Source organism: Leuciscus leuciscus (genome assembly GCF_965113295.1).
Source record: "Leuciscus leuciscus genome assembly, chromosome: 10".
Lineage (NCBI taxonomy): Eukaryota > Metazoa > Chordata > Actinopteri > Cypriniformes > Leuciscidae > Leuciscus > Leuciscus leuciscus.
In genome coordinates, this window is record NC_138734.1 from 41,648,335 (window position 1) to 41,674,527 (window position 26,193).

The window sequence follows — 26,193 nt, forward strand, 5'->3', positions numbered from 1 at the left end:
GCCTCCACTCAAGGAGACAATATGATGAACACGTCTAAGAATGTTCCACGTATGGTTGAAATACCATCATTTGCCTAGAAAGATAACATTCTGGGAGTCAACACTATAAAGGAGAAAGGATGCCCTCCCTTCACTGTCACACTCTGCAGCCGCTCTGTGTGACTGTACGTCTGCTGGCCTTTTCTTGCAAGACAATAAACCTCATCAAAGACTATTGGAAATGTTTGTCTTTTATTCAGTGATAGAATTTAGTTTGCCACACACCTCCCTGAAGGTTCTCGAGGTGACGGTAAAGCGACTCAAATGTGGCCTTACTCGTAGCTTACTTACAAGCAGAGTGGCTTGAATTTCATCTGAGACTGCTTGTCTTCTTGCCCTTGCCCTTCGTCCTCCTCCTCCTCCTTCTTATCCCTCATCGATCTCTTCCTTCATGTCTTTCTGGATCCATTGTTCCAAAACTCAATAAACTGATTTGGGCCCTTTTATCTATCTATATAAGGATCTGATTGATGTGTTAAATTTTGACTCAGTGTTTCCACTTGGGTAATTGTGTCTAACTGAGCTGAAGCTGTGCTGACATGAGTGAACAATATTGAATGCTAGTGCTTTATACATGACAACATGGTGTAGGCAATGAGAAATAAAGGGATTTGTGTGTAGAGTTTTGCAGTGACAGTTCAACAAATCTGACTTATGTGTCAAAACAGGGAATAGTGTTTAAAGTTTAGTGAAATGGGTGAGCTTTTTGATAAATGGCATTATGGTTTTGAAATTTTAGTTCAAAAGCCTGGTTATAGGGCCCTATCTTGCACCCAGCGCAATTGACTTTGTACAGCGATGCATGTATCATTCCTATTTTGCACCCGCGCACAGCGGACTTTTCCCTCCACAGACGCACGTCGGTTAACTAATGGCGCTTTTCCACTACACAGTACCAGCTCGCCTCGGCTCGCCTCGACTCGACCCGACTCAGCTCGGCTCGGCTCGCTTTTCGCTCCGTTTTCCATTGCAGATAGTACCTCCACAATAGTATCTGGTCGTCATAGCGACGCCGCAGGAAACTGCCGTGACTTAATCTTTTACGCGAGACGCGCGAGACACAACCGCTACCCACACACAGGACAATGGAGGAAATCGAGTGTATGCTGTTTTTGGATGTTTTTGTTTTTGCTGTTTTTTATTCAGGATACTCCGTCTGGCGCGTGCAATGATGACGCAGTGAATAGTGACGATTCTCTCTGACCAATCAGCAGTCTGCCGTGTTTTCACGTCACATTTTAGTATCGCCTCAGCTCGCTTAGAACCTCGCCGGAGGTGGTACGAAAAAAAGTACCTGGAAGCGGGTACAGGTACAACTTTTACACAGTGGAAAACCAAACAGAGCCGAGTCGAGTCGAGTCGAGGCGAGCCGAGGCGAGCTGGTACTGTGTAGTGGAAAAGCGCCATAAGAAATACACTTGCGCTCCTGGGGGCGGTTCAGCGCAAAGAGGAGGCGTGTTCCGGCGCAAACGTTCCCTCAAGCTATTTTACAGGTTTAGAAAACAATTCCGCCACTAACCGAAAAAATCTAGTTTAAAGCCAGTGGCGCGTTGCGCATGTTATTCATATGCTATTTTAAGGGCACATGCTTGGCCATAACCAATGTAGCGTGTGCACAACGCGCATACACTTTGATTCTCTCATCTACACAGAAGCAGCAGTTTTCATTTTTGCAAATCATACATTATTACGATAGATAGATAGATAGATAGATAGATAGATAGATAGATAGATAGATAGATAGATAGATATTTAGATAGATGAGATATAGTTTATTATAAAAGCATACATCTAGCTTACACATTTACCCAAATTATCATACGCCTGTTTAACCGAAGTTAATTTGGGTGTGTTTCTCCATCCCCAACGTCACTTCTCTGTGTTTTACGGCCCTGACGAGAACGTTGGTCTCCTCGGCTGTGAACCGCTGCTGGCGCGCGTCTGGCAAATCCGCCGTTATCATAGGAATCCGCTATAGAATAAGCGCGCCTGCTCTTAAAGGGAATGTGAGATGACGCTCTGATTGGTTTATTTCACGTTACGCCCAAACCATACCTATGAATAATGAAGCTACTTCAGACCAACCCATTTTAGATTTGCGTCGGGCGCAAGAGTCATTTATCCCGCCGGTATAATAGCAACAGCGCCCAAGACCCGCCCACAAAGTTACTTGCGTTTCGCGCTTGATACTTGCGTTTCAGATCGTTAAAATAGGGCCCATAGTGTTTAAGCAATCGAGAAAAACTGTAAAAAGAGGTTGGACAACAGCATGTTTTAAACACCCTGGTATAGTCACTATGACAAGACATTTATCAAAGTAGAGTATCTTGCATCCGTTTCAACAGATGTGTAGGAGATTGGCCAATGTGCGTAGGCTTTAACTCATTCACGACTAGAAGATGTTCTTCACCACACTATGAATCAAGAGGACATTCTGGGTTACAAGACTTGGAAACCTCTTTTAAGGCAGAAAACAGATGGACCATTTTGTTTACAGATGGACAACAGAGCAAGGTTGTAAATATTACAGGTTTGTGATCCGTAAAACTTACACCACAAATGTCAATAGCACAGATAGGTAAGCCATAAGATAACACCAAGGATGTGTGTGGGGCCTTTCACTAGCTGATCCCTAACAGGTTCAAAGTAGTACATTAGGTAGACAAGTGTCACAGAACACATTCATAAACCTTTATCTCACTTTGTTTGCAGTTACACTTTTCATATATGAAAATATGTATGATAGTATATATATATAAAAAAGTTACATACATCCTATATATTTTCTCAGGAATTTTGTACATATATTGCACATGTTCCCTCAAATGTTATATAGTATGTTCAGATATATTTATACACAAACAGTACCATATTTTATCACATGTATATATTACATTATGTTATGTATAGAAGTGTGTTATTGAATATAAAATTACATACATTACGATATAAGTAAATGTATTGTCACATTTTTCAATATATGAAAAGCGGCAATTCCTCATTTATTATAGCACAACATTTTCAACATCGATTAAAAAAAAAATTAAAAAAAAATATATATATATATACTGATCGTTCATATATATGGAAATATGTTCTTTGCATAAAGGGTGACAAGCTGCTGTTTTTTCCTGACAGTGTTGAAATGGGGATAGGCAACTCCGGTCCTGGAGGGCCGCTGTCCTGCAGAGTTTAGCTTCAGCCCTGATTAAAACTCACCTGCCTGTATCTAGTAATCCTGAAAACATTGATTGCCTTGTTCAGGTGTGTTTAATTAGGGTTGGAGCTAAACTCTGCAGGACAGCGGCCCTCCAGGACCGGAGTTGCCTATCCCTACACCATTATGTCAAATCAAGTTTATTTCTATAGCATTTTATTAAATAAAAATTATCTTCAAGTTAAAAAAGTATCTTCAAGTTAATTTCATTATACTGTGATTGTCATATGTGACCCTGGACCACAAAACCAGTCACGAGTCGCACGGGTATATCTGTGGCAAAAGCCAACAATACATTGTATGGGTCAAAATTATAGATTTTTCTTTTATGCCAAAAATTGTTAGCATATTAAGTAAAGATCATGTTCCATGAAGATATTTTGTAAATTTCCTACCGTAAATATATAAAACATTTATTTTTGTGAGTGAATGCAGCACAATCGCCAACATAAATGGACAATTTAAAATTTTTCTCAATGTTTCGATTTTTTTGCACCCTCAGTTTCCAGATGTTCAAATAGTTGTATCCTGGCCAAATATTGTTATATCCTAACAAACCATACATCAGTGGAAAGCTTATTTATTCAGCTTTCAGATGATGTATAAATCTCAATTTCCAAAAATTGATCCATGTGACTGGTTTTGTGGTCCAGGGTCACATACGTCCACCTCATTTCATGTGGCCCCCGAGTTCATTTCATGTGATGTACTGATGTCATAACATATAATTATGCATGATTGATGCTGCATTAGACATAATACCACCCTCCATCTGCTCTACCGATAGTCCCCCAACCCATTTTATTACGTCATGTAAACTCCACCCACTGGCCCAAAAACGGTATCCAGTGTCGTGGTCGAAGGGAATTCAGCGTGAATGCCTTTTTCTGACTCCATAAATAATTTAATCTGACTCCAAATTTAAATGACTCTTTAATTTTTACTGATTTTATATCTTAACAGTTGATCAAAAGATGAATTGTGATTTAATTTAGATCTTTGATTATTCTTGGCATTCCATACTTTCAGTTATTAATTCATTATGGACCCAATGCCGCATAGAGATCACGTCGGCCGGATCGTGTTTCTCACGGTCACAAACTTGCTAATTCTGATTTTAGTCAGTGGATGCAGGGTTTGCTAATACCTCTTAAGTCGGTTGCCTACTGCTCACTCGTACAAAAAAAAGTGTAGTTTATTTTAGCCATTTCCATACAACTTGCTAAATCAGTGATAGACAGAAATCAAAAGGTCTTCAGATGACGTACTATTTAAAAAATAGTTTAAAAGAGTCAGCATACCTGCAATAGAGACACAGAGCAACAGTGTGGGAAGTTCTGTTTACAGATGCTTCCTTGAGTGGTTTGCCAATTCCCTTTAATACCCAAGTGGAACAAAATAACAGTAAACATCTAGCACCCAAATATTTATTCAGCTTTCGTTGGACCATTTCTCGTGCCCCAAGGGGTCACGACGCCTGAGTTTGGGGGATAAATATAAATGGTTATCAGCGGTTATCTTTATTGGGGCATCTCCAACATCAGAAGAACAGACATTGTTTTCTTTTTTCTGACTGTTCTGCTTGCTGCGGGAATGAAACTCCTTTACCATTCGCACCAGTATTTATTATGACTTCTCATAAAACAGCTGGAGACAGTAGTAGTTTTGTGAGATTTGCATGACTGAATGAGACCTTTAGGGCAGAAGATAGTGTGCAGAGTCAAGAACTCAGCGTGGGGGGGGGGGGGGGGGGGGGGGTGGGGGGGGGGGATGAGATTGGGCCAGTTGTGTTGTGCTCTCTGTCCCATAGATCTCTTCTTCAGATTAGTGAGTTTTATTGTTTTATTGCAGGTTCGAATTCTTGAATTCAGTCTTAGCAGAAATCCATCCTTACAGTCAATATGGCTGTAATCACTGCCCAAGAAAACTCACACCCAGGGCAGGACTTGAATCAGTGTTCTGGCATTATAAAGCTAACATAGCACAGGTCAACTAAACCAGGCAGAGTCGACTTCAGAAAGCTGTTCCCTTGTTCTTGGGAAAGATTTGTAGGAGAAGTAAAAATATTTTCACATACTTCAAAATGCTAAACAAGCTAAAGGTTTGAAAATGGTATATTATTGGAATCGGCATAAATCATGAATGATTTTGGACAATATTTGTTAACGTTACAAGAGTTCTTTTAAAAATCATATCTTCAGAACACTTGGTGGCACTGTCTTCAAACGTCTCAGATACCTTCAGTACATGCGGTCACTGATATGTACCAATTTTTGTGCAGATAAGTCAAAGCGTTAAAAAAATAGCATAAATTATTCTACGGACAGGTGATTAATCTGTTCCTAGCAAATCTGGTATCGGCAGATTCGGCATGATCCACAGATCTCCACAGATCTATTATCTTTCAGATATAGTAGACCATCTGGGGACTTTTGGCTTACTCTTTTCAACATACTATGTTATTATGTGACACACTTATTCTAATCTCACATTTCGGGTGGATAGTATGCACAGTGGGGCACAGGGTGTGTTTTTAAAGGGCTCATTGAATCATTTACTCAGCCAATTAGTTCAGAACACTGATTCATTCAGAAATGTATGAATTATGTATGATGGTATATTTATAAAAAAAAGTTACATACATCCTATATATTTTCTCAGGAATTTTGTACATATATTGCACATACATGTTCCCTCAAATGTTATATAGTATGTTCAAATATATTTATACACAAACAGTACCATATTTTATCACATGTATATCTATATATTACATTATGTTATGTATAGAAGTGTGTTATTGAATATAAAATGACATACATTACGATATAAGCAAATATATTGTCACATTTTTCAATATATGAAAAGCGGCAATTCCTCATTTATTATAGCACAATATTTTCAATATCCATTCAAAAATATATATACTGATCGTTCATATATAAGGAAATATGTTCTTTGCATAAAGGGTGACAAGCTGCTGTTTTTTCCTGACAGTGTTGAAATGGCAGTTGACATTGTACACCATTATGTCAAATCAAGTTTATTTATATAGCATTTTATTAAATAAAAATCATCTTCAAGTTAAAAAATTATCTTCAAGTTAATTTCATTATACTGTGATTGTCATATGTCCACCTCATTTCATGTGGCCCCCCGAGTTCATTTCATGTGATGTACTGATGTCATAACATATAATTATGTATGATTGATGCTGCATTAGACATAATACCACCCTCCATCTGCTCTACAGATAGTCCCCCAACCCATTTTATTACGCCAATATGGCTGTAATCATTGCCCAAGAAAACTCACACCCAGGGCAGGACTTGAATCAGTGTTCTGGCATTATAAAGCTAACATAGCACAGGTCAACTAAACCAGGCACAGTCGACTTCAGAAAGCTGTTCCCTTGTTCTTGGGAAAGATTTGTAGGAGAAGTAAAAATATTTTCACATACTTCAAAATGCTAAACAAGCTAAAGGTTTGAAAATGGTATATTATTGGAATCGGCATAAATCATGAATGATTTTGGACAATATTTGTTAACGTTACAAGAGTTCTTTTAAAAATCATATCTTCAGAACACTTGGTGGCACTGTCTTCAAACGTCTCAGATACCTTCGGTACATGCGGTCACTGATATGTACCAATTTTTGTGCAGATAAGTCAAAGCGTTAAAAAAATAGCATAAATTATTCTACGGACAGGTGATTAATCTGTTCCTAGCAAATCTGGTATCGGCAGATTCGGCATGATCCACAGATCTCCACAGATCTATTATCTTTCAGATATAGTAGACCATCTGGGGACTTTTGGCTTACTCTTTTCAACATACTATGTTATTATGTGACACACTTATTCTAATCTCACATTTCGGGTGGATAGTATGCACAGTGGGGCACAGGGTGTGTTTTTAAAGGGCTCATTGAATCATTTACTCAGCCAATTAGTTCAGAACACTGATTCAGAAATGTATATATGATGTATGATGGTATATTTATAAAAAAAGTTACATACATCCTATATGTTTTCTCATGAATTTTGTACATATATTGCACATACATGTTCCCTCAAATGTTATATAGTATGTTCAAATATATTTCTGTCAGGACCACTACCGTCAAATACGACTGACAGTTAGCATACAGTTTGGATTGGCAGTATAGTTCTGTTCTGGGCGAGAACTCCCTGCGCATCTCTGTAGCCTAGCATGATTAAGAGCAGCAATAACCCCCCTTCAATAACAGAACCAACATGAATGTTTGCAAATATATTTAATTCAAGATTTTAAAGTACAACATATTTCGAGAATTTATTCTGATTCAAGGGGAATCACAATGCCAAATCCTGACTGGGCGAGAGGAGGAGCTGGGGAGGGAGGAGGGTAATTCGCTCCTGAGAAACACGATATCTGCAGATAAAATTGAAGGAGCTTATATATGTATATGGTGATAGGCGTCATATTCCTATAGGTAGATGTGGATCAGCCGAGCTTGACTAACGTGACCTGCCAGAACTAACGCTACGCTTGATTTATACACAAACAGTACCATATTTTATCACATGTATATCTATATATAAACTGCTGATTTATGATTTATGATTCATTCAGAAACGATGCTGTGGCTTTATCTGGAACTAGCCCCCATTCTTTCCCGACTGCCATATAACTTTACAAATCAAACAAACAAACGGATAAAGGCGGGCACATTATTGGGCACTCAAAGGTAAATCTGGCTGTGCATGGCAAACTGCAAACTGATTTAATCTAACTCGGGGATACTGTATTTACTTATGTGATGAAAATATTTATACTTTGGCTCTTTTGTAAAATTTGTGTGGTAATTGCAGGAAAACCCCCAATGTTCATAAACACTATGTATGACATCATGCTAGGCTTGCGATTGCCCACTATTTAAGCAATAAAAATCCCCTGAGAGCAGCTATGAAAATCTAGAGTCATGTGAAAGGAGATAAAAAAAGAAGAGGTATTTTTTCACAACCTTAGCCCTTTGTTTAACTTGCGTCATCTTCTGTGGGAGCAAGTGAAAGTATTTTGATGTTTTGTTGTACAGAATTGAATTACAATGATCAACAGAGAAGACTATTCAATGTTAAAGTATTAAATAGCTAGACGGAGAATTCCTTTGTGTGAGGGATTTGGGGGTAACCAGTTCACCTGTGGCAGGTCAATGGAAGAGTGGTAATAGTATTCCTGTGTACAGTATCAGGCCACTACCATCAGGAAATGTTTTCCTGCCTTTTCCACATATATTTTACAAAGGAAGCATACAACTGCTTCTTATTACAGCAAAGTATAAACAATTTTGTCACATTAAGAGTATAATCCTATTTGGAAGGGAATAGTTTACTAAATGATGCACAAACGGTAGCTCAGTTAGGTCAAAAACACATTTTTGGAGAAGAGTTAGAATAATACAACATCAGCAATCACAGACATTTGCATTCAGATGGGATTAGATTTCTCAGAGGACCATTGAGTTTGCTGAAAAACAGGAAATTGCAAAGTACGTCTGTGAAACATACATTTCTCTAATGTCCCACTGGAAAAGTCCCGGCCGAACAGGGTTTAATTCTTTGATATAGTAGGACTGTGTCCTGCGCAAGTTATGGGCTACATTTAACACTTTCATTGTTTGGGTTTGACAAGTGTGAGCATAGTTCTGTTCACAGTTAGTGACTTGAGTTCTGTTTGTATGAATGAGCAAAGTCAAGCCTGTATTCCATTCTCACACTATCTGTGAATATTGCCTGTAACCGTAGTGACAGAGGCAAAGTAAATATTAAATATGGTAACATCCATAAAACTGCACCAAAATATAAAAGCACCATATAGGAGCTTCAGATCAGGAAAAACTAAATTTCAACTTTAGAAAAAAAGTGCAACAATCACTGTACAGATGTATATTTACGTTTATTTCTTTAAAAACAATGACACTGGGACAAATTTAAAGGCCTTCATCAGACATCAAGTGTTTCTCGGGTAAATAGTGACCTTCAAAAAACATTTACAATAGGCAACAGGTGTGTGTCTCTAATAGAGGGAGTGTCTTCAAAACTTCAAAGCCTTACATGGTTTGAACGCATTTCAGACGCAAAGAGATGTCTGCCTAATACTTTCTGAGCTTTGCAACAAACACCTGTCCCAGAACAAGGGGGAGTTGATGGAAAATGTTTCTCACCAGATTCTGGGAATAGAGTCTGGCACAGACACATCTTCATTCTGAGTCTGAGACCCACAGTTAGATGCAGCTTGCCCAATCACTTGTGATGAAGCTTGTAATATTTTGGCATTGTCTGATGATGGTAGTGAAGCATTGAATGCCAACAACAACTGTGTCAATGCATTCGAGATCCACCGACATTGGCCACAGCACTGCAAGTCTTATGCACAAGTGTCTTAGTCCGTTTATATTCTGGCTGTTATATTACAACAAGTGATGCCACTACAATTTCTACTGGTGGCATTGAAAGCAACCCAATTGACCCTGCATCTGCCATACTAAACAGCATACAAAAAACTTGCATAGTTGCCTTATCAGGCCGCATGGTCAACGAGGACTTGAAGCCAAATGATAATTCTTTAATGAAGTATCCACACTGTGGGACAACTAAATCATTAACCTGACCAGAAGCACTGCAAAACGGGTTAGGAACCTGATTAGTTACAATAGGTGAAGCATCAAGGTTAAGTCTAGCCAAAGGTGCTTTTAATTTAGCACACAATGAATTTGCAGCTAAAATCGACTCATAATCACGATCTGAACTCCGTCCACTACTTGAACGCATTGATACTGGACTTTGCAACTGTCTCCATCATGACAGACAGGTTGTGCATCAGTCTGATGGAGATACTGAGACCACATAATTCTCCATGCAAGAAGCATATTAGGTTTTTGTTAAATGCCTCCCTTCATTCATAGAAGTCAAAAGTGTCTTCAGCCAGCGGATCCACCCTCTGCACAAACAAAAAGGGTCTTCAGCTTATTTTTCCTAGGAGTCAGAGTAACTGCCATCGCCACCCTTTTAACTTCACGTTCTGAAGAGTTTGCACCCATTGGGGGTAATGATCTAATTCAGCATTCTAACATGCAATGAGGTCTTCATGAATTGCCAATGGCATAAAACTATACAGCTACACTGTAAAAAATCCAACTTACGTTTTGTATGACAAATTCAGTTTTTAAAGTTTATTCAACTATTTAACATGAAAAAAGTTGAGATAACTCAAACACGTAAGTTGAGAAAACTCAAAAATGTCCTGCAGCTGGTTGCCTTAAACTTTTAAGTTTTCTCAACTTTTTTTTTTTTGTACAGTGTAGGATCTGAAAGGGCTTAAGGATCTGCTTAAGGTGCTTAGATCCCAAACAAGATAGACAATGATCCATTGGGGTGTGTATGTGTGATCCACACAGTGTGCAGCTTGCCACTGAACAAAGAGAGAAAAGATATAAATATAATATATATATATAATATAATATAAATAATTTCAACACTGCAAATCAGAACAGCTAAACAGCTTAATCACTATATCTCTAACAAAATTATCAGCAGCATCAATGCGGCTTGCCAACATGACTGACGTTAATAATTGAAATATAAACAAAGGCTGCTCAATTCAGCTGGCACAGGAGCCGCTTAATAGTACAACAAGAAGCAAAAAAAAAAAAAAAAAAAAAAAAACCCGCGCTCGCCAACAAGCGTCCCAAGATATTTATAAATCAAGCTCTGTAGTTTCACCCTCAAGAACTGAGGCAAGACGAGAATCGGAAAGAGACTATACATAACGTAACAACATGCCACTTGAACAAAGAGAGAAAAGATATAAATATAATATATATATAATATAATATAAATAATTTCAACACTGCAAATCAGAACAGCTAAACAGCTTAATCACTATATCTCTAACAAAATTAGAGATATAGAGTCTGTCATGGTCTGTCATGGTCATGGGGGTGACGACTTTGATACTGATTCTCAGCGAAGATATGGGCTCTAGTGAAAGACTTAAATAGATAAGTTAGGATAGCGCTCTGGTGGTTTAGAACAAAGTAAAGTAGAACTAAAACTAACACTTCCATTCTAGGCTTTCTCCTAAAATCATTCTAAAATCAAAAAGATTATACACTGGGTTGATGAAATGATGGGTTGTTTTAACCCATGGTTGGATAAAATATGGACAAACCTGTACTGGTAGGATGTTTTGGATGTGTAATGTGCGCATGCGCGGCATGCGCGGGGAATGTGAGTTTCAGTAAAGCTTCCATGTTAAGAGCCCGCTGTCTCCTGTCTGTTCGTTACGAATAATCTAACAAAACCCAACCGTTGGGTAAGAAAAATTGATAAAAAAAATTTAACCAAATTAACAACCAGCGAAAATAAATGAGTTTTAAGTTGGGTTTTGGGCCGTTTTCACACTAGGCTCGTTTGGAGTGTTTGTTTCAGAACCTGGTGCATTTTCTCGGTTCGTTTAGGTATAGATGAACACGACAATCGCACTCGAATCCGCACCAAAACATTCGCTCCGAGATCACCTGAATGAGGTGGTCTCGGCCCAATTGAAAACGAACTTTGGGGTGGTTCGCTTGAGGTGAGAAAGCAATCCGACCTAACGAACTGAGCGGCATTATAATATAAACGCGTTATATAAAAAGCAGCAGTGTCTGATTCTGTTAGTGAGCACTTTAGTTATTGCAGTTGAAAACCAAAGAGTTGATCAATTAGACCGAACATGAAGTTTTTCTGTGTTATCGACAGCTGCAGAAAAAGCCACAATAACCTCGCAGAGCGAACATGTCAATCCATCTTGATGACGCAGACAAAACTCTGACCAATAAGAGGACAGTTTTACTCACATGTGACTTGCACTAACACATTTTGGTACGATTTGAAATGCTCCCTCATGAAAGTGAACCGAACCATGAAGAAAATGCTATATTTGATCAAATTAAACCAGGACTAGTGTGATGTTGTCAAACTTACGTGTCACCTACGTTTACGTTACTAGTCTGGCAGCAGCATTTTGGACTAGAACACGAGAGAGAGAAAAATAAGAAATTCCAAAATCGAGAGAGTTAAAGTAATCGAGGCGTGAGGAAACAAAAGCATGAATCATCGTTTTGAAATTGCTCAATGACAGGAAGGGCTTTACTTTAGCCAAAAAAATTAAGATGATTAAAACAGATTTTAATAACAGCGCTTATTTCTGTTCAAACGGAACGCATATCCTGTCGTACAAAGAACTATATGGGGCAAGAGAGGCCAGATCAAGATCGAGATAATTTTTTATTCGGTCAAAACAGCTTAATTTCAGGTGACAATACTCTTGTTAAAGGGATGGTTCGGAGTAAAATCAACCTAGGGTCTTTTGCACCGTGACCTCGAGCCAAACACCCCCCCTGAAGCCTTTTCTCCCTTGGTTGAACATTTTTAAAGTTAGAGCTTATTTAGAGATATCAGCCGGATGGCTTCGTGCAGGCGCTAACGGATCCAAGGATGTATCTTGTAAATTACCCCAATAATAATGCCCAGAATGGTACCAAACTTATACAGTAGTACAAATAGGTTCTTTACTCATAAAACGAGGCATTGGGAAGTTTGTAAGTACATCAGGAGTTTATTTAAATAACACTTGCCTGACAGCTCATGCTACCGCTAACCCGGACGTCAAGGTCACTTCAGTGATTTGGGAAAAAGCACGTAAAGGGGGGGAGGAGACATTTGCCTTGATGTCATGGTGCAAAGGACCCTTGGTTGATTTTACTCCAAACCATCCCTTTAAGGTTCAGAAAATGTTGTGTAAGCCATAATTTGAGAAGCAAGCTTATGGCAGCCATAAGGCATGTTTATCATTACACTTTATGGGGAAATAGATCTGGGTATTGTCTGCATAACAGTGGAAGGACATATGTCATATTTGTTTTAAATAGAGCCTAAAGGGAGAATATATAAAGAAAAAATACAGGGCCGAGAATAGAGCCATGTGGTACACCACAACCGAGGTGCGTTGCAGAAGGAGAATGTTATGGTCAATCAAATCAAAGACTAATAGGACCAGATCCATAGCTTTCCTAGAATCTGTAGCGAGAAAGATGTCATTAAAGACACTTAGGAGAGCAGATTATATCCTATGATGTGCTTTAAAACCTGATTGAAATATTTAATAAATCAAAAAGGCCTGGGCCCGTATTCATAAAGAATCTTAATGCAAAGAGTAGCTCCTAGTGACAAAATTCTAAGAAAATTCTTAGAAATGTGGCCGTTTACGCTTAAAATTAAAGAAAAAATCCCAGTCAAGAAAAAAGTAATTCAGAAAGCATCTTAACCCTTAAAAGAGGTCTTAAGGTCAAAATTGTTAGGAGCACGGACGAGGACTTTTAAGAGGCTTAAGAGTTTCTTTAGCAGAGGAGAAAATGGCAGAAAGACGAAGAGGGAGAAGAAATGTGTTGCAGACAATGAATAACAGTGAGTTAATAAGACACTATAGATTAGATCGTGCAGGGATCATGTTTGTGACTGATCTTATTAGAGACACGCTAACATCTCCAACACAGCACAGAAATGCCATAGCGCCAGAAATGAAAGTAATCACTACATTACGATATTTGGCAACTGGGAAAATTCCATGTTTGATACATTCAAACCAACATTCAAACCACCACTTAAATAGACATGCCAGCAATCAGTGTAATTGGCTTAGAATGATAAAAATTGTTCCACTCTTTCCAATCAAATACCTTATAGGAAATTAACTGCATGGTAAATAAAAAAAAGGATTTATATACACATATATAGTGTTGTTGGACAACCAACCAATCATAGTCTTCAAAAGATTGTGTCATACATAGCAACGGGGTCAACCCCGCCTCCTTACTAAGATGAAAGTTTTTGTCTTTTCCTTACTCAGAGTTGCTCTCAGATCGGTCCCGAATCGCTTTTAAGCTAAGACTCCTACGTAAAAGTTTTTAAGCTAAATTAAGAGTTTTCTTAGAGGATTCTTAGAATCTTTATGAATACGGGCCCTGAAGTTGAAATAACACAGATTTCTCAAAATTTTTTGAGATGAAAATCAGATTATCTCCCTTATCTGACTCTTCCATTTCAAGTCTTGGAGTCTCTACACATAGAGTCATAATAATTATTTCATGAATAATGCCTATGTAGATTTTTATTCTACTCTTTAATCCTATAAATAAAAACGTTTTAAAAATGACAAATTTTGTAATCATTTGTAAGGTTAGTTACAGGTTAGGATTAACCTGTAGAAACCATTGCTTGAGGATAATAATAAACCATGACAATTCCTGAAGAGGTTATATGCTTTATGAGAGCTGTAAAATATGAACATATTTTGTATTAATGCACATCATTAACTGGAAGACACTCCCAATGACCTTGTTGATGACAGATTGCAGTCATGTGCTGTTTGAAAGGAAAAATGTTTTCAAATCAACTATTAACCTGAGGCACTAAGACACACCCAAACCAGAATCTGTTGTGGGAATACTAATATCTATGACATTTTTAGGTTGCCAGAAATATCGTGATCATATTCCCTCTCTGTTTCCAGTAGGTTGGTCAGTATTTCCAGACATTCCAAGCAAAACTTATTGTATACTTTTTCCAAAGAATTGCAAATATGTGAACAACAGAGAGAGAGAGAGAGAGAGCGACTCCACCCAAACAAGACCCAATCAACCATAAAAAATAACTGTAACCACCCAAATTCCTACACGGTATTCAAGAGGGTGGAAAATCAGTAAACAGATATAACATGTTTGTCTGGAAACTGTCTGGAAAAGTGAACCATCATATCAAACCCACTGAACTGAAGTGCATGCAGTGTACTGCTCTCTCCTCTCTCTTACTGTGTTTCTCTCGCTACTTTTTTGTGCTTTGATTGGTAGTTGGCAATGAGGAGAGAATCAGAAAGACAACATAAGTAAATGCCAAATCATAAATCGTCATGTGAGATCAGTTGGAATAGAAATGCTGATATAAATGTACATATTCATGCGAATTAGTAGTTTGACATTTTCAGGCTTCTAATATTCAGTAAGGTTTTAGTTGGTCACTTTGGCAACGTAAATGTACAAACATTGCAGTGTTTAAGTAGGTGTGTAAAATGAGAGAGATGATGTACATCAAGGACTGAGTCTATGAAATAGTTGTGTTGGAGTGGAAGGGTTTTGTATCTCTACTGAAAAATCAAGCAAACCATCATGAATTCCATGATTCGGACTGGTTTATGCCGGTGAGAGCTGTATAGGTCTGGTGTAGCTGGTCCACCAGCAATCCCACTCTCCATACTGGGGCACCAGCAACCACATCCCAGCATGCAAAACATCCAGCAATGCTGCATTTTTCAGGAGGAATTACATGCTTAATTCATGCTCTCATTATTTTAATGAAATGTACACGTGCATTTCTCTAATGTTTCTTGTGGGGCACTCTGATATATATGAGGACTTCACTTTTAGCTTCAGAAATGTAGGGTTCTTATAAAAAAATCATGCAAACATGCCTCCATTAATCAGACTTGAACAGAAACATTTAACATTAAGCAAATGCTAAATAGCGTAACACAAGGGCTTCAAAGAGACAGATTGAAACAAAAACTGCATTCAGCAAGACTTACTTTAATAAGATCTGGTGTCTTCTTAATAACATCTCTAAAACGCAGGCTTTGATTTTGGAATGACTGCATTGTGGTCTGTATTCTTCTCCTGCAGCAGATATAAAGACTGGCAAATATTGTCAATATTATAAAAAAAAGAAAGAAAAAACTAAAACTGGGAGGGGAGGGGTTTACGGAGAAAAGAGCGTAAGAGAACCAAGGAGCAATAAAGCCCTGCCCTGCATAAAGATGGATGTGTATGCACTATTTGTAAACCGCGAGGGAATCACAAAGCTCCTTTCTATGAATAAATTCTATTAATTATTAATGATAATAATAAAACTTATCATTTTCTCTCTTTTACTTTTCTGAATGGTCACTTGTGCTTTTGCATTTGTACTCCTGAAAACTTGGCATTGCGGTACTGCAAGTATTGTTCTCTCTTGTATAATAACTTGCTTGTGATGTTCCTCATTTGTACCTTGGGATAAAAGCATGTGCAAATTGATTAATGTAAATGTAATTTTTGGGTCCATCTACAGAAGACTTTGTGTAAATGCAATGCAATTAAATGTGCAATAAATGAATGCAATAAGAGAAAAGGGGGGATGACGGAGGAATGACACAATCCATCCGTCCATTCTCCACACCGCTTGTAAATCATAAATTAACATTTGCTGAGAAAAGTCCAAATGAAGATTCATTCATAGAGATTACATTATTAGACGAGCAAAGCATTGAATAGACTTTTCAAAACTTTCCTTGAGAAGTTAATATATTGTTTATTTAATTTCCAAGTCATATAACATAAGCTGGCATTCAGTCAGGCACAGTTCCAGGACAATTTAGGGGTGTCATTCAATTATTAGCATTTTTAAAGATTAACTTAAAATGAGCGTTCGAGAATGGAAAAGATTGTCTAAATGTAAAAACAGGGGAAATGTACAATTAAATATCCAATGTCAAGTGATAAATTAAAAAATATCTAATATAGGCCTATGGTACCTTTAGCAGTTCAATTTGCTGATATAATATGTAAGCAACTGTAATCTGTAATATAATAATATAACATTACTGTAAAAAAAGAAAAATTGACATAACTTAAAATTGTAAGGCAACTTGCTAAACAGCTTTTTTGAGTTTACTCAACTTTTAAACACAGTAGTTCACTTAACTCAATTCACTGAGTAAGGTCACGTCTCCCAACTTAAGATCTTTTGTTCAGCTGATTGAGTTTTTATAGTTAACACCTATTTTTATAGCTTACACCCCTACTCTTTACGAGAAATGCCATGGGATTTTTAATGACCACAGAGAGTCAGGACCTCGGTTTTACCAGACAGTTTTAGATACCATTGACTTCCATAGTAGGAAAAAAATATACTATGGAAGTCAATGGTATCTTAAACTGTCTGGTTACTGACATTCTTCTAGATATCTTCCTTTCTGTTCAGCAAAAGAAAGAAATTCATACAGGTTTGAAACAACATGAGGGTGAGTATATGATGACAGAATTTAAATTTTTCGGTGGAGTATCCCTTTAATGTATCACAATTTGTGGTACAAATTGTGGTGAAATTCGATCAAATTCATTGCAGACACGAGTTGAAATGCATGTTTGTGGATAGCAAAATACCGTTGCAAATTTGATCAAATGAATTGATTTTTCTGCATGTATTTGTTAATAATATCAAATCTAAATCAACTCCATAAAATGATACTTACTTTAAATGAGACGTTTGCAGTCTTGTCGAGAAGTCTGGAAACACGTGAGAAAGCCTATAGCCAGGCTTTTTTTTCACTTTGAGCTCAGTCTGAAACGTGAAATTCAAATATTAGGCCACTGTAAAGAGTGTGTGAATTTAAATGTAAGATAAAGAGTTGACTTTAAAATAATTATTTGGTGTATTGCAAAAATTCCCAAATTAAACAGTACATTTGTTAGTGCATTATAACGTTAGTTTAAAATAATAAGTGGCGATTATTTAACCAATGAACCTTATTGTAAAGTGTTACCTAAAAAAAAAAGTTATGTATTTATTTCTGCAGGTTTGGACCTCCATAAATATGTGCTATGAATCTCGGCAGCTTATTTATCTAGTAACTTAGCCTGGCTATGAGTACCTGAGCTGGCTAAGGCTGAGATTTACTGACGCACGTCATGGTCAACTTGCATTTTTAGGCAGCCATGGCCATCTTAATATCAATGACAGAGACAGAGAGTGTTTTCATTTATGTGTATTCATCTGTTTGTCTTGGAAAATCCATCTCAGTTTGTTTTGTTTTTATAAAAACAGATTTAAGCAGTGCCACACGTAGCAAAACAAAATGAACCACAAGAATTTTAAAAGGCAACAGAGCTTTTCTGAGAGCTTGAGGAAACTTTCAAGAGGGTTTGTTTGTTCTTCCTCCTGATAATTAGGATGATCTGTTGGCTTTCAAAATACCGAGCATAAAAATTAAGCATAACTTCAGTGGGAATGTTCATTTTTGGATCTCATCACATCCTCTACAGGATATAAAGATCATTTCCCAAGAATGCAGGAACAGCCAACACCCAAATTATCCTTAAGAGTATTGTGGAAATTGTTTTGAGTATTTATATATAACCGTGGTCATTCTGTTTGCATCACCTGTCTGTAATTAAGATAAGACTGAGGTACTACTTTTGGACCAAAAACCTGTACACAGAATCCCTTAGAATTCAATTTGCATCTAGAAGGATGTACTGTAACTTCATCCTCTACAGTTAAACACCTGGGAGTTATACAAGACAGCAACAAAAACAGCCTTCTTCCACCTCAGAAACATTGCTAAGCTTTCCATTCAATTTAACCTTCAGAGCTCTACCTTTTTTTTTTTACTTACAGTTGAGGGCAGCCATGAAGGCTTATGGGGTTCCTTGGTTGGCTCCTCTTAAAGATCACCCTTTACTTAAAGTGTTATGTGAGACTCGGGGAACAAGAGGTTTTGGTTTCTAAATTATATAAATTTTTTCTGGAAAAAATGCATCCTCCTCTGACAATAGACTCTTCATGGCGGGCAGATATTCCTGACCTTTCCCCCAGTTTTAATTGGGACAGTGTTTGGGTGATGGTAATGCATGCCTCAAGGAATCCGGATCATCAACAAATCCATTTTAATTTTATTCATAGGACTTATATGACTCCACATAAACTCTATAGTATGAAGCTTAAACCTGATCCTAATTGCACGCTGTGCCATACAGGGGAAATTGGTACTTTTTTTTCCCACATGATTTGGGAATGCCCTGGGGTTGCTTACTTTTGGAATATGGTTAAAGAAAGTTTGTCCACTTTATTGAATGTTTCGGCCCCTTTGTCCCCATCTGTTTTTATTTTAGATGATATCCAACTTAACAAAACTCAGAAACGAGTGGTTTTAGCTGGTTTGACAGCCGCTAAGAAAATAGTAGCAACGAGATGGAAACCTCCACATCCTCTTAATAAGCAGTATTGGGTTCTCACATTTATAGATGTGGTGTATCTCGAATTGTCCACTGCACGTATTCATGGCGCAAGAGAGGACACCTTTAGACTCTGGGCCCAATCATCATTTTATTTTACTTTTATTGTTCATCTGGTTAATTTATTTTTTCCTTATTATTAATCATATATTCCAACTGTCGTAGATTTCTTTCAGCTCTATTCTACTGTTTTTTTTATTTATTTTATTTTTGTATGTATATTTTCTAACAATTCTAATAATCTGTAGTAGGCTACTTGTATATATTTGTGTATATTTTGAAGTATATTCTGTATGTTTGTTTATTATTTATTCATTATATATAATTTTTCTGTATCTTTGTTATCCCACTGATATAGTGCCCAATATATATCCTGTTTTCACGTCCTGCCTGTTTTTTATAAAGAGATGAAAATGTCCTGGTTTTCATTATTTTTCATTGGGCCACTACGCGTGTACTTTAAATTGACTGGCGCTTGCCTTTGCAGTTTGCACACAAAACATATGAAACTGGCTTCGCCCGTCTTGTTATAATCAGCGCGTTCCTCAATCCGCAGCGGCAAGCAGAGATCACGTCAGAATAGGCCTGCTGTGTGTGTGTGTGTGTGTGTGTGTGTGTGTGTGTGTGTGTGTGTGTGTGTGTGTGTGTTCATCTCAGAATACATCTTGTCAGAATATTTGAAATGAGCAATCAAATCAAAGTAGGCGGACTTTACGTTCACAGAATTTTGGCAGCGTGACTCGACGCTTCAGTTTACGGTCACTCAAGTGCGAAATAAGATGTAAGTAGCTAACAGCGTAAAAAAAAGCCCAGACGTACATTCACCATAGAAATTCACAGATGATTTACAGAGAAAATTCCCGTGTTTTCGTTTCGGGCGGGATCCGTGTAAAGCAGAATGCATGAACTGCAAAGCTGGCACGTACGTGTCAGTGTCAAATAAAGGTGCTAGCGACCTAGAAGCCCACATAAAGAAAGTATAGGCTACAAGAGAACATCAGGAGGATTGAAATTGTTTTTGTTTTTTACAGAAATAGTGTAGTAGATTTTTTATTTTAGTAGTAGCCTTTTAACCTATGCTATGGCCATGAAAATAAATAGTGTCATGTAAAAGGTGTTAAAAGCTAAACTTTTTTTTTTTATATATAGTATTCTATTGTTGCGGGCCAAACATTGAATGGAAAGGATGTATTACTTTATGTATTAAAGTACAATAACATAGAGGTTGTGAATGCATTTGTCAAGTATTTTTAGTTATAGTGAGAAGTGTAGAATATATGTTTTCAATTTTAGTTTCTCCTCTTTGTCGCCATCTCTGTTCGAAATCTGCAATTGCGATTATTCGCAGAATTATCAACTTTACGTGTGTTGTGCCTCGGCACGGCACAGCGCGGATGAATCCAGTGTTTAGAGGAGAATGTGTGGCTGTCAGTCGCCGCCGGCGTGGATACTGGCATTCGCAATCACAGATTCTACTTTTTGGAGTATGACCAACATACGAATTTACACAGGAAAATGTAGTCTGAACAAGTAACATCCACTTTTGTTCTGACCAACTAAGGGGAAAAAAGCATTGCAGTAAATCGCACCGATTAAATCTAACGATCGCTTATGATATCACGTCAAACCGTGCAAATTATACTTTGTTCTCAAATTGTTAATGTTAACAACATCAGCATTGCGTGACTACATTTAATGTCCTTCCGATATTTATCCTTGTTTTCGAATGGGCCGGTTGCAGTCTCTTTTCTTCTGTAACGTTAGGCACACCGAAGTTTTTAGCATTTTACAACGGGTAAACTGGCTGGTTGTGTACACTGAACACTGAACACTGGCTGGTTATGTACTTGCTCAAACATTTATTTTGGACAATTTTTAACCCAAAAAAGTTACGGAATGCAGCTTTAAGGTGACATTTACAGGTTACTATATGTACTTACCAGTGGCGGCTGGTGCAAAAAAAAAATTGGGGGGGCGCAACAGTATTTAATTATTGTTTTTCTATTGGAATAAAAAAAAAACTGTATTTATAAAAAAAAATAAAAAAAGTCATATCCTGATCAATATTGTCCTACAAACAATGTTCATATTGAAGGTTATAAAACACAAACATATTGTAACCTTGCTGTCTATCTGCAGTCTATCCAAAAAAGGGGCCAAATCACATTACATTCTAACATTGCAACATTACAATCTAAAAACAAAATAATTGGGCTCCGTCTGTTCGGCGCTCCGTCTGTTCGGCGCGCATGCACGCGCCGGCGCTCGTTCACGGAAGTTTCGCTTGCAGAAAGCTCACCCACTCATGACAGCAAACTGGAAATATTGACTTTCTAACATTTACAGATGGAGAATATGTCCGTGAAATGTAAGTTATGCACTGAGGAAATTACTGGATGTCACTTCAGCTTATGGCTAAATATTATTAGAGGTATATTTGTTTCCACCAATCGCTGCACAAGTGAAGTTTACGTATGATGACGAAAGCACGTTAGTGAGAGCCCTCCCGGAACCCATAGAGAATGCATTGCAGTGCCTGTAGTTCGAAAAAAAAAAATCTTTGAATGTAAAGGTGTGTTGGACATCGGCTGCGGCTGGATGTAACCGATCGGCGAGAGTAGCCGCGTGCAGGCGGGGAGGAGCTGCAAACGGAGACGTGAAGTCGGACACTTTCTGGTTCTCGTAGTGACTGCTCACGTGGTGTTTGCATACTTTACCACAGCTGAAGTGAAATAAATGCAATATTTGCCAAATAATACACAGATGTTTCAGAGACATTTTCATTCAATACTTTAAATGTACTGCTTCATACAGCGTCTGTTTGAACAAGAATAAAGTTCAACATAAGCTATACTATCAATGAAGTGGAGTCTACATTTTTTAATCAGTTTTAATTTGATAAACATGACACAATATAACATCGCAACTACATGAAAATAGTGTTTACTGTTATCAAAAACTGATTTGTGAGCTTTAGAGGAACTAAAGGTGTTCGAATAAACACGAAACACACGTGATCGTTGTCATGTGGTGAATCCGGCCAATCGTGGAACAGCTGTGTCGTCATCAGCCCTCCTGCAGCCCAGTGAGAAGCTGCGCTGGCTGAGTTCTCCGGCTACTCCCGAATCGCTCTCGCGGTACTTTGATGGCATACGTCACAGTCACGTGGCGTCGGCGCTGTATCAAGTCGGACAAAATTTCTAACCGGCATGCACTGCTTCAAGTCAGCCGCCGATCGGTCTGCGCAGAGCTGCATGAAGTCGAACAAGCCTTAAGTCTATGGGAACACTCACGGGAAAAAGAGGCGGTACTCCACAGAACGTGACTTGGCGCTGATTGGACTATATCCAGAGGCAGAACAACAGTGAGTGACTGCTAGCGTAACTCTGTGGTTGAATGAGATTGTGATTGAAAAAGTCCCTTTCACACTTTGGTGGTGCGTCGCCCGATCGCCCTAATGAAGAAACCGCCGCTTACTATAATAACAGTAAATTGTGCATAATTACAAGCTATAAATTGTCACTCATCACAGACTGCCACATAAAACAACTTCTCACAAATACTCACTGTCTGGTCTTATCGCTCATACGTGTGACTCACCCGATCACTTGCCTGCAATCAAGCCAAGTTGCCTGTTTGGATACTTAACACTTGCGCTCCTGAGTTGTATTCCTTTGAAGTATACTCATTAAAGCTTTGTGTTGATTCATCCTTGCGTCTGTTGCATCAGTGGGACACAAGTAGCCCTAACCGTAACTCTATAATAAGTATATGTAGTAAATAGATGTTTGCAGACATGTGATTCTGATGACGTGCAGAATTCAGATGGAGGGCAGGAGGTGAAAAGTGGGATGGAGGAAAGTTCGTATTTAGAAGGGTTGAAGAGCAAATCAAAACATATGTTGGACGTGATTCTTCTGTTATGAAGAGGAGTCATTTTTCAACTGGATTGAAAGACTTGCCTGCCATCGAGGCGGTAGATATAGAGAACGTGAAACTGCCATCACGCCGTGTTGAGTTCTAGTCTGCTTTGTTTATATCTGCCTTTCTGCCAGTGAGTTTAGGGCAGGATCATTCAGGGATCATCACCATTTCTGCATCATCATTCAGGGAGAAAACTGGACAGTGTGATACAATGTGTAAAAACACTAAGGGAAGCAGGTTGAGGAGGCCGGATAGCAAATGTAAATGGAATTCTACAAAACTTCAGTGAAAACAACACATGATCATGCAATTGTGTAACGAATGGACTAGACATAATAAAACCTTTCCCCTCTCCCCTGTTGTCATCAGCCCTCAAACCAGTTCTCTTCAAAGACCGTTATAACCTCTGCTCTCCTGAACGACCTCAGCAAGAGACTGTCTGCAACCCTCAGAGACCAGACGGCACGAGCCATTTGGTCAAAGACTATAGAGATAAACTTCCAATACACAAGGAGATTTATGCCATTCTTACCCACAAACTTTCCCAAATGTTAATAGTATTTCTCCTGTGTTTTATGCATGTCCCTATGTTTTATTAGCCTAGTAATGATTCTTTAGTTATGTATGTTAGAGTAACTTCAAATGTTGATATCCAAAGGTGATGTATCACTGCTTCAAATCCTTTCTTGGAATCAAAAGAATCCTCTTTTGATTTTATAATCAATGGTGTACAACATGTTATGATAAATTGCATCATGATATTTTTTTACCATACTTTTGTGTAAAGACTGCACAAATTCTCCATGCCAGCATGAACATGCAAATTGGAATAAAATGGAACAAAGACTTTCTCCCGGTCATCTTTGATTGGTCATCGCAACAAATGGGTGTGTGAACTGATAGGACCTTTAAGAGTGTCTGATTAGGTCAGATCTTTGCTCAATCTCTTTGAGACAACATTCTCCTGTCACATTCTGGCAACTTCATCTTCAAATTAACTTCTTTGGATTCATCGTGGACCAAGTTAATTTCTTTGGATTCAACGTGTACCGCCCCAAGAAACCAAATGAATGCTTCAGCGCACTCCTGACAAAATCATCAAGAATCTCAAGAATCTCCTGCATCTGGACTTGTTCAGCAACCGAAGTCAATGCAAGTACCCGTTCGCAGCCTTAAGATGCGTTTCTAAGCTATTGTGCCCCTTTAAGGTGATCCTGATTCTCTAATGTTTCTCGTAGGTTGTGGTTAACTGATTGTAATATTGCCATTCTCTTTTCTTCTCTCTCTTTTTCTTCACTTTTCTTTACTTTCTTGATTCTGTATACAATCTTTGCTTAGTTTAGGTGTGTTTAGCCTACCGTAGTTTTGTTTATTAAACCATTATATCCACGCTTTATTGTCTCTGTGTTTGCCACTCACAGAAATATCGAAGTCACTTAAACATCTTGATCTATAGCGATACCAATGCTATTACCCTGCTAGTACTTTATTTACTTTACTTGGAAAAGACTATTCTTTCTTGGCCAGGAAGATAATTTATTCCCTAGAATTAATAATTGATTATGCTTTCTGTTTACTGGATGAACTGATTAAATAATTGTACTATTAATTCTGCTACAGTCATAAAAATGCTTATCTTCCCTGCAAATGATACCATGAAGAATGTGAATATTTAATCAAGTCGCTTTATGCTCTCGATCTGCATTTCGCACCACAGCAGTGAAGTCATGTGCAAACAATCTATTAATATCACTCAAAACTTATTTAAAATAATAATAATAAAAAAAAACTCAGTACATATTTAAGTACAATGTAACGGTGTCACCTTAAAATAAAGTGTAATAATTGTTTTATTTCTGTGGTTAACATTATTTCAAGAGATTTTAATCAATCATTTTGTTCTATCTAGACCATAAATTACCACAATAACTTCAAGCATAAATTTTAAAACTGTGCAAATGCGAGGACTTCAGATGACGCTAACTCTGAATCAACATGCACCAATGCTACATTTTTATATATATCCTAAACATTTGTTAACAACATGTATTCTTTATCTCAATGACCTCTTTGTTCCTGCCTAAATTAATAAATTGCTAAATTAATACATTGTTTGCTGCATGATATATGTACATTCTGAAATGCATAACTTGGGCACAGTCACCTCTGATAATAGATCACTGTATGTAACATGCATTTTCTGTAAAGCTGCTTTGAAATTATGTGTATTGTGAAAAGCGCTATACAAATAAATGTAAATTGAATTGCATTTAGAGATTGCAGGATCAATACACTCCTACAATACATTCGTATTGTGCCAACCAATCAGAAATTCCAGAAAGGACCCATAGAGAATGAGTTTTCCAGGTTCGGCATGACTGAACAGCTCTGTTGGCTTGAGGTTTTCATTTCCCAGCTCCTGTGTCACTGGATCTACTGCATTATAGCTCTTATTTTATTCGCAACACTTAAGTTTAATATTGTTAATGCATTAGATATCATGCACTAACAGCATTTATTAGGTTGAAGTATAAATACTAATTAATATAATATTGTCTACTCTTTAATTCATGCTGTCTTTAATTCCTGGAATGATATCAGTGTGAGTACCGGTAAATGATAACCGGATATTCAGTATTGCAATATCTTATTGTAAGGGGTTACTGTTAACACCTTCTTGGTGATGTAACTTTTTTATCAGGTTGTGAAATGAATCATAGTGAAGGAAATTTTGTAAAACACGCCCAGACAGACAACACTGAAATATCATTTGTAGAAGATATATAGCATATGTTTTACGTCTCATTTGGTTTAGGGCTATAATGCTTTGTTTGTAAGTCAGGTGTGGAATAGTGCTGGATCAGATCAGATTTTGGCATTTTG

General features: G+C 37.7%; 2 protein-coding genes across 2 annotated transcripts in view; one reads left to right on the forward strand and one right to left on the reverse strand.

The window, feature by feature from the left end:
* Positions 1-16,054, reverse strand: part of LOC309507231 (uncharacterized protein) — a 44,769-nt gene extending 28,715 nt beyond the window's left edge. Inside the window, exon 1 of the mRNA XM_082181366.1 lies at positions 15,921-16,054. The gene's annotated coding sequence lies outside the window, so the exon portion shown is untranslated. The remainder of the gene's footprint in view (positions 1-15,920) is intronic.
* Positions 1-26,193, forward strand: part of c18h3orf33 (c18h3orf33 homolog (H. sapiens)) — a 466,419-nt gene that overhangs the window by 50,660 nt on the left and 389,566 nt on the right. The window lies entirely within an intron of this gene.